This window comes from Trachypithecus francoisi, unplaced genomic scaffold (assembly GCF_009764315.1).
Source record: "Trachypithecus francoisi isolate TF-2019V2 unplaced genomic scaffold, Tfra_2.0 Lachesis_group9, whole genome shotgun sequence".
Classification (NCBI taxonomy): domain Eukaryota; kingdom Metazoa; phylum Chordata; class Mammalia; order Primates; family Cercopithecidae; genus Trachypithecus; species Trachypithecus francoisi.
Window position 1 is genome coordinate 32,184,583 of NW_022681474.1, and position 9,981 is coordinate 32,194,563.

At 44.9% G+C, this 9,981-nt stretch overlaps 1 long non-coding RNA gene across 1 annotated transcript; it reads left to right on the forward strand.

Moving 5' to 3' along the window:
• The first annotated feature begins 2,727 nt into the window (after positions 1 to 2,727).
• On the forward strand, positions 2,728 to 8,618 carry LOC117082290. Its single transcript, XR_004436537.1, has 2 exons — positions 2,728 to 3,016; positions 8,353 to 8,618. It is a non-coding gene; the product is annotated as an uncharacterized LOC117082290 (long non-coding RNA).
• Positions 8,619 to 9,981: the final 1,363 nt, after the last annotated feature.

The following is a 9,981-nucleotide window of genomic DNA, read 5'->3' on the forward strand; positions in this document are numbered from 1 at the left end:
GTGCCTCTCACCAAAAGATACATTTTGAACCAGCTGTGGGAAGCCTGCTTGTCACAAAGTTAACAACCTTCAGTTGGTACAGGCAGCCCAGCATGTTCACAGCAGTGGAAACCCATGCCTGAGACATCGTTTGAAGAAGAAAGCCGAAAGTGCAATTGTCAGACTTTAATGTATCATAAAATGTTCATTTAAAAAAGGAAGACAGGCTGGGCATGGTGGCTCACACTTGTAATCCCAGCAGTTTGGGAGGCTGAGGTGGGCAGATCACTTGAGATCAGGAGATCGAGACCAGCCTGGACAACATGGCAAAGCCCCATTTCTACTAAAAATACAAACAATTAGCTGGGCATGGTGGCATGTGCCTGTAATCCCAGCTACTCAGGAAGCTGAGGCAGGAGAATCGCTTGAACTCGGGAGGCAGAGGTTGCAGTGAGCCAAGATCACACCACTACACTCCAGCCTGCACGGGAAAGTGAGACTCCATCTCAAAAAAATAAGGAAGACAGAATAGAGTTGGCAATTTTTAATTTTTTTTTTTTTTTTTTTTTGAGTCGGAGTCTCGCTCTGTCGCTCAGGCTGGAGTGCAGTGGCGAGATCTTGGCTCCAGGGTTCACGCCATTGTCCTGCCTCAGCCTCGCGAGTAGCTGGGCCTACAGGCGCCCACCACCACGCCCGGCTAATTTTTTTGTGTTTTCTAGTGGAGACGGGGTTTCACCGTGTTAGCCAGGATGGTCTTGATCTCCTGACCTCATGATCCACCAGCCTCGGCCCCCCAAAGTGCTGGGATTACAGGCGTGAGTCACCGCCCGGCCAATTTTTTTTCTTTGGAGACAGTCTTGCTCTCTCATGCAGGCTGCAGTGCAGTGGCACAATCATAGCTCACTGCAGCCTCCAACTCCTGGGCCGAAGTGATCCTTCAGCCTCAGCCTCCCAAGTAGCTAGGACTACAAACACATGCCACTATGCCTGGCTAATTTTTTAAGAAACATTTTTATAGAGATGGGGTCTCACTGTGGTTGGCCAGGCTGGTTTTAAACTCCTGGCTTCATACAATCCTCCCACTTCGGCCTCCCAAATTGTTGGGGTTATAGGTCTGAGGCATCTTGCCTGGACTAACTTAATTTTTATTAAAGAAAGAAAGGAACAAAACCTATTATCTGCTGTTATTATCATTTTATGAAATAAGGTACACTTTGATTCCAAGCAAGTAGTAAGGGCATGATGGGAAGGTAAAAACTCCTGGGCCAGGGGACGGAGAGGACCTGGGGCTGCAGAATGATCACACAGGGCAGGGAGGTGCAAGCGTCAGCCTCCCAGTGAGAACTCGATCAGCAGAGCAGAGCAGAGCAGAGCAGAGCAGAGCAGAGGAAAACAGCATCTAAAGGATGCAGGAGGAGATGATTAGCTATTATCAAGGTAAAGATACCAATGTTTCTGACATCTTAGGTTGCTGAGATTTAATAATAAAGTGTAAAAGATTTACTCTGCATTAGAAAAAAATGCCGTTCATTTCAATGATGCCAATAACACCCCAGTGTGGAGGGAGGCGTGAGCCATTTTATGTTTTTGAAATTGCTGTTTGGTAACTCATTTTATTTAAACTTCACCACATGAGGTTGCCGCAATACATTTGATCATCCCCTTTCTCGCTTTATATCTGAAACGGAAGCTGCTGCTGGATTCCTGCTGACTCAGCAAAAATCCCAAACCATTGTTAATAGAGTCCATTGGGAAATCAGTCCCAATCTGCACCTCCTAGGCAACACTTGAGCAAGGGAAGCCAGATTTAAAAATCAGAATCATGGCCGGGTGCAGTGGCTCCTGCCTGTAATCCTAGCACTTTGGGAGGCTAAGGCGGACAGATCACAAGGTCAAGAGATCAAGACCATCCTGGCCAACATGATGAAACCCTGTCTTTTCTAAAAATACAAAAATTTGCTGGGTGTGGTGGCATGTGCCTGTAGTCCCAGCTACCCGGGAGCCTGAGGCAGGAGAGTCGCTTTAACCTGGGACACAGAGGTTGCCGTGAGCCAAGATGGTGCCACTGTATTCTAGCCTGGTCAACAGAGTGAGACTTCATCTCAAAAAAAAAAAAAAATCGGAATAACTACAAACCTTCTTAAAGTGTCTAAAGGACCTTTCAGCCATACCTCAAACCAAGTAAACATGGGTTTCAAAGGAAATATTCCAGAAGAAAAAGTGGGCCTGCTGCAAGTTAATTCTGGAGACAATACAATGCCTAAAACAGACATGAAACAGCCATGCAAAAGGATTGGATCATCCTCAGAGCCTGTCTGAAACCTCTAGAATGCCAGTCCCCAACCTTTTCTGCATCATGGACTGGGGTGAGGGGCTGGTTTTGGGATGAAGCTGTTCCAGCTCAGATCCTTAGGCATTAGATTCTCATAAGGAGCACTCAACCTAGATCCCTGGCATGTGCAGTTCACAATAGGCTCCGTGCTTCTATGAGAATCTAACTAATGCTGCCACTGATCTGACAGGAGGCAGAGCTCAGGAGGCAATGCTCACTTGCCTCCTGCTGTGCAGCCTGGTTCCTAACAGGCCATGGACCGCTACTGGTACCGGAGGTTGGAGACCTTTGCTATAGAAAGCAGAGCCCGAGGCAGGGTTAATAAAGTGTTGACACTTTTTTAGAGGTGCAAACGGAAATGTTTCAAAGGGGGATGAAAGGGAAGTGAGACAGGAAACATATAGTATAAAGAGATATGATGCATGGTGGAGCTGGCTTCACAACACGCCCAGGACACAGAGGTGGCTCAGGAGCCATTTCGCGGGGCACAGGGGACTCCAGGGGCAGCGCTCTGCAGAGGAGCCACATCTTCAAGGGGCCCGTGGAAGAGAGGCAGGGGAGGGCTGGCTCCCTTCTATCCCCTCCCTCCTATTGGAAGATTTCACCCACCAGGGAGCTTACTTCCCCAGTTTTCCCATGGGTTGGTGGCTACTCAAGAAGTCAGATTCCAGGCCCTGTGTTGTGGTGTTTTGTCTAAGTCTAAAAGTGAGTAGAGGTACTTGGGGGAGAGAGAGAGAGAGAGAGAGAGAAGTGAGCAAATCTCAAGAAGTTTATGTCCCAAACAATCATTAACTATCATTTCCTGGTTATCACTAAACCACTTTCTAAGCTGCAAGATTTTGTGCTATTGGTTTGTGCAGTGCCAGTCAAGACATCATGTAGCATGATGATAATTTCCAGTGACCAAAGATACTTAGTGAAGGAATCGGTCAGTAAGACAACATTGCAATGTTTACACCTCCATCACAGATACAGTTAAATTTTAGTAAGAGCCACAAGTGACTGTTTTAAGTCGAGAATTTTGCCAAAGATTGAATTTACTGAAAATTACTTAGATTTACAGATCCGCAAGAATTAAGCTTTTTTGGATTCAAGCTTAAATATGAATCATCAGTGACATTTACATGGTCTTAGTTTTTGGGTCTCTCCAGAAGCTGACTGTAATACAAGGATTTGAGTGCAAGTAGCTTATTTACAAAGTGAATAAGAAACCAGTGGAGAATAAGGAATGAGAAAAGGCAGGAAAGGGTATGTTATTGGGCAAATTATCACTGTGGATATCTGGACATAACACTGCTGGGGCTCTGGGAGCAATGTAAGACACACTCCTCAGATTAATTGCACCCAAGGGGCAAGGGAGCTGAGGTATTTATACCCCCATTCCTAACAGTGGTTGAGTGAGAGCTGGCACCGGGGAGGGTTAAGTCTCCAGAACTTCCAGCCTGCTTTGTAGAAGGATAGAGAGGGCTCCAGCTGTCAGAGAAGCCCTCAGGCAAAGTGATGCAGATGCTTCCAACTGGAAGTCAAGCCTGTGCACTGGAAGGGAGGTATGGGCAGAACACAGAAAAAGTGGACTACATGTATGTCTTCTGCTACCCTGTCTACTCTCAGAATGAGGTGACTCAGTGGAATTCTTCAAATATGATGATAGTGTGAAATTTTAAAAAAATGTTTGATATTGCTAACAGTATTCCTTTCGACTTGTAGTAAGTGGATGCTTTATTTTATATCGCTTTGGATGCATTCTAATATGACCTATCATGTAGAATACTTTCTTCTTTGCAAAATGAAACTTAAAAAATAGATTATTGGCCAGGCACGGTGGCTCACCCTTGTAATCCCAGCACTTTGGGAGCCCGAGATGGCTGAATCACTTGAGGTCAGGAGTTCAAGACCAGTCTGGCCAACATGGTAAAACCCCGTCTCTACTAAAAATATAAAAATTAACTGAGCATGGTGTTGGGCACCTATAATCCCAGCTACTCAGGAGGCTGAGGCAGGAGAATCGCTTGAACCTGGGGGGCAGAGGTTGCAGTGAACCGAGATAGTGTCACTGTACTCTAGCCTGGGTAACAGACAGAGCAAGATTCCATCTCAAAAAAAAAAAAAAAAAAAAAAAAAGAAGGAAAAGTAGAAGGTAGCTAAAATCAGGAAGCTTTGCTCTGGGGAAATTTGTGCACATTCTTTTTCTTTTTTTTCTCTTTTGTTCTGCCACAGAAACACTCCTATAAAAAAAACTTAAATACTTTCAGGAGTTAAGAAAATCTTGCCAGTTATCTGAATTGTGGAGGTGGGAGATTATTTAATCAAGCTGACTGCACTTAACTAGGAAGGGTTAGCTGGGTGTGGTGGTGCGTGCCTGTATTCCCAGCTACTCAGAGGCCGAGGCAGGAGAATGGCGTGAACCCGGGAGGTGGAGCTTGCAGTGAGCCAAGATGGTGCCACTGCACTCCAGCCTGGGCGACAAAGCAAGACTCCGTCTCAAAACCAAACCAAAACAAAACAAAACTAGGAAGGGAAACAAACTTAACAGAACATGAAAAATAGACACAGCAACAGAGGATTCCCAGTTTCAGTGTCAGCAGACATCACCTCAAATGTTCAAGGCATGCCTGTCAAAGGCAAATGGAAACTCTTAGCCACTCTACATTAGCATAGGATGGTGGAACAGGTATTAATAAAGCGTTAATGCCATCTGGGCACCATGGCTTATGCTTGTCATCCCAGAGCTTTGGGAGGCTGAGGTGGGAGGACTGCTTGAGGCTAGGAGTTTCAGACCAGCTCCTGGGCAACATAGTGAGACCCCATCTCTATTTTATAAAATTTAAAAATAGCTGGGTGTGATTGTGCATGTCTGTAGTTCCAGCTACTTAGGAGGCTAAGGTGGGAGGATCGCTTGAGTCCAGGAGTTAGAGGCTGCAGTGAATCGTGATTGCACCACTGCACTCCAGCCTGGGCAAAAGAGCAAGACCTTGTCTCAAAAAAAAAGGTATAAGTGCTCCTTATTTATGTTCATGTTTTAATTGCAAGTACAGTAAGCAGTTATGTTTTTCTCAAATGAAACACTGAAATAATATAGGAACCAAAAGTAGCGTCTTTGGTGCAGAAGCCACTGCTCAGTGGACTCTCCCACAGAATGCTGCAGTTTTGTTGCTTACACAGCTCTTGTGGGAGTTGTCACACTGGGATTGGGCTAAACCTTTCCATCATGACACTCTAATGAGTGTCTGCAATGGAGTTGACTCCTTCTTTATTAAAACATGTATTTATTGATTCACTTATTTATGTATTTATGCATTTATTCAGAGATAGGCTCTTGCTCTGTAGCCCAGGCCAGAGTGCAGTAGTGCAATCATGGGTCACTGCAGCCTCAAACTCCTGGGTGCAAGCAATCCTCCCAGGTGGCTCTCAGGTGGCTAGGACTACAGGTGCACACCACCATACCCACCTAATTTTCTAATTTTTAGTAGATATGAGATCTCACTATGTTACCCAGGCTGGTCTAGAACTCCTGGCTTCAAGAAATACTCCTGCCCCATTCTCCTAAAGTGCTGGGATTATAGGCAGGACTCACTCTACCTGGCCAGATTTGACTTCTGTTTTTAATGTATCATGCTGCGGTCTCACATGTAGAATCCATATTCCCTGAATATGAGCTTTTCCTGCCTACTTCGTCCTTACTAGCTGGAACTTGTCTGTGACAAGTGTCACCTCTTTCTGTTCTTCTTCCTTCATTTCTAGTTTTTCTTTTCATTCTTCAGTGTACTTTGTTGGTCTCTATTTATTGCTTTGCTACTATTTCATAAGCATTTCCTCTACGGTTCTTCAAAGTCTTACACTTCATTTAGTCATGTTAACTTTTTTTTTAAAAAAATTTTTAAACCTTTAAGCCAACAACTACTGGAAAAATGTGTAAAAGTCACCAATGAAGTAAATAAGTGCTCAGAAACAAGTAAAAGTCTTATAAACACTTTCATGAGCCGCCTTATGTTGAAAATAGGTGTTGTAGAAATTTTAAACTTGGCCGGGTGCGGTGGCTCAAGCCTGTAATCCCAGCACTTTGGGAGGCCGAGACGGGTGGATCACGAGGTCAGGAGATCGAGACCATCCTGGCTAACACAGTGAAACCCCGTCTCTACTAAAAATACAAAAACTAGCCGGGCGAGGTGGCGGGCGCCTGTAGTCCCAGCTACTCGGGAGGCTGAGGCAGGAGAATGGCGTAAACCCGGGAGGCGGAGCTTGCAGTGAGCTGAGATCCGGCCACTGCACTCCAGTCCGGGCGACAGAGCGAGACTCCGCCTCAAAAAAAAAAAAAAAAAGAAATTTTAAACTTAATTTTAAGAGATGAAATAAACAAATACCTTGCGATATATGCAATTCCTCTACAGAATTATTACCCACATGTCAGCAGTTTGTAAATTAGCAGCCACGAAGGTCCCTGGATACTTGCATATTCATTGGTGAGGGTGATCACATGACCTCTTGGCTGAGCCTCAGTATATTTTTACATCTATAAAATAGAAATATTAATAGTACCTCCCTCATAAGTGTGTTGTGGGGATTAAATAAGATAAAACTCTTAGCACTGTGATCAGTCAATGTGCTCAATCAGCTAACTATTATTGTGTACGATATTTTACTCTTGTTTGGAATAAAATTTTTCTTTTTCTTTTCTCTCTCTTTCTTTCTTTCTTCTCCTTCCTTCCTTCCTTCCTTCCTTCCTTCCTTCCTTTCTCTTTCTTCTTTCTTTCTTTCTTTCTTCTTTCTTTTCTTTCTTTCTTTCTTTCTCTTTCTTTCTTTCTTTCTTTCTTCTTTCTTTCTTTCTTCTTTCCTTCTCTCTCTCTCTCTCTTTCTTTCTTTTCCCTCCCTCTCTTCCTTCCTTCCTCCTCCCTCCCTCCCTCCCTCCCTCTCTCTCTCTCTCTTTCTTTCTTTCATTTGTTCGTTCTTCCTTTCTGAGAGAGGGTCTTACCCTTGCTCTGTTACCAGGCTGGAGTGTGGTGGCACAGTCATGGCTCACTGTCGCTTTGAACTCCTGGACTCAAGTGATCCTACTCCCTTGGCCTCCTGAGTAGCTGGAACTTCAGGTATGCACCACCACATTTGGCTAGTTTAAAAAAAAAAAATTATCTAGAGACGAGGTATCAGCATGTTTCCCAGGCTGGTCTCAAACTCCTGGGCTCAAGTGATCCTCTTACCTCACCTCCCAAAGTATTGGAGTTACAGGTGTAAGCCGAGAAAAATTGAAGAGATGCTTTTAAAAATAAGCTTTAGTCACCATAAACCCTCTGCTCCAACTGCTCTGGAAAGTGCTGATGTCATGACAGATGTGCTCCTTCTGGTGATACTGAAGGAAGCCAGATAACTCAGGGCCTTTCTGAGGCTGTGCAATGATGATGTCCCACCAGCCACTCTTGCTGTTGAGCTGATTCTTTCTTCTCCCTTTGACCTCTAGAAATAAAAAGAAAAGATCAACATAGAGGCAGGAATGAGTTTCACTTCACAATCTCTATGTTTTATTTAGTTTTAAAGTTAAGATTTGCTTTATAGGCCAGGTGCAGTGGCTCACGCCTGTAATCCCAGCATTTTGGGAGGCCGAGGTAGGCGGATCCCTTGAGGTCAGGAGTTCGAGACCAGCCTGGCCAACATGGCGAAACCCCACCTCTAGTAAAAATACAAAAATGAGCCAGGTGTGGTGGCGGGCACCTGTAATCCCAGCTACTCAGGAGGCTGAGGTGGGAGAATCGCTTGAACCCGGGAGGCAGAGGTTGCAGTGAGCCGAGGTCACACCATGCACTCCATCTTGGACAATAGAGCGAGACTGTCTCAAAAAAAGAAAAAAAAAGAAAGAAAGAAAGAAAAGGATTTGCTTTACATAGGTAAGAGCAGGCCACTCTCCATTTGCTGCTTAGTCTTGTGGATTGGATAGTGTTCTCCCAAATTCACGTTCACCTGGAGCTTCAGAATGCGATCTTAGTAGAACTTAAGGTGATTGCAGATGTAATTAGTTAAGGACTCTGAGATGCAATCATCCTGTATTTTAGAGTCACCCCTAAATCCAATGACTGGGATCCTTACAAGACAAGGAGAAGACACAGAGGTACACAGAGGGAAGAAGGAGCTGTGAAGATGGAAGCAGAAATCGGAGTTATGCTGACACACATTGAGGGACACTCAGGGCCATTAGAAGCTGGAATATGCAGGCAAATAACCTACTCTAGAGAATTCAGAGGGAGCAGGGTCCACCGACAGTTTGATTTTGTACTCCGGCCTTTAGAACTCTGAGAGAATAAATCTCTTTTGTTGTAAGCCACCCAGTTTGTAGTACTCTGTGATGGCAGCCCCGGGAAACTGATATAGACAGGAAAATACAACCTGTCTGCACTTCATGGAAAGGGGAGAAGTGAGGAACACTCCTGCCCTCCTTCACTCTGTGTAGGTCTCCTCTGCTTTAACTTCTTGCATAGAACTCAGCACAATCATAATCAAACAAGAATTCTTTTTCCTTTTGCTTGTTTTTTGTCTCTCCTCCTGCTAGAATGTAAGCTTCTTGAGGGCAGGGACTTTCTGTCCTGCTCACTGCTGCATTCTGCTGCCTAGAATGATGCTTGGCATATATATATAGTAGATGATCAGTAAATATTTTTTGAATTTATAAATAAATGAAAGAATGAAATAGGCAGGAGTTCTGGGGATTGTCTCAAATAACTTTTCTTAGAAGGGACAAAACTGAGAGGAAAGGTGAGGGTATTCCAGGGAGAGGAACCAATAAAGGTGTGCAAAGGCCAAGAGTCACAAAGAGGAAAACTCTTGGAACGATGGCAGATGGTGGCATTGGCTGCCTGGGGTGGGAAGGAAGAATGTGAATCGGGAATGATGCATTTGGGCCTGAGTGTGAGAGGTAAAGTGTATTGGTAAAGAATTGGGTGGGCGCAGTGGCTCATGCCTGTAATCCCAGCACTTTAGGAGGCTGAGGTGGGCGGATCACGAGGTCAAGAGATTGAGACCATCCTGGCTAACATGGTGAAATCCCGTCTCTACTAAAAATACACAAATTAGCTGGGCGTGGTGGCACATGCCTGTAGTCCTAGCTACTCGGGAAGTTGAGGCAGGAGAATTGCTTGAACCTGGGAGGCAGAGGTTGCAGTGAGCCGAGATGGCGCCACTGCAGTCCAGCCTGGTGGCAGAACAAGACTCTGTCTCAAAAAAAAAAAAAAAAAAGAATTTGGTTGGATCCTGAGGCAGTGGAAAGCCAATGGGTTTATTTAAAGCAAAAGAATTTTACAAAATGTTAAAGGAATTGCTTTGGAAACAGCGGCAGTGATTGACTCAGGAAGTGAGAGGTGTGTCTGAAAGGGCAAGTGAGAGAAGGGCCTGAGGGAAAGCTGCTTCCCTCTGAAATACTGGACAGCATTGGTGAAGAATTGGGTAGGGGTAGAGAGAGTAGAAAGCCACAGGCACAGCTCAGTATGGATCTCTGGTCTCTTACATGACGCTGAGCCCCTGGTGCTGGAAAATATAAGAAATGGAGCAAGTTGGAGGTGGAAAACCTAAGTTTGGGGATCCCACAGAACATTCTAATGGAGATGCCCAGTACTGGTTGGACAGAAGGGTCTGCTGTTCAGGAGAGAGGTAAAAGCCAAGGACACATCACTGGGAGACATCAGTGAACA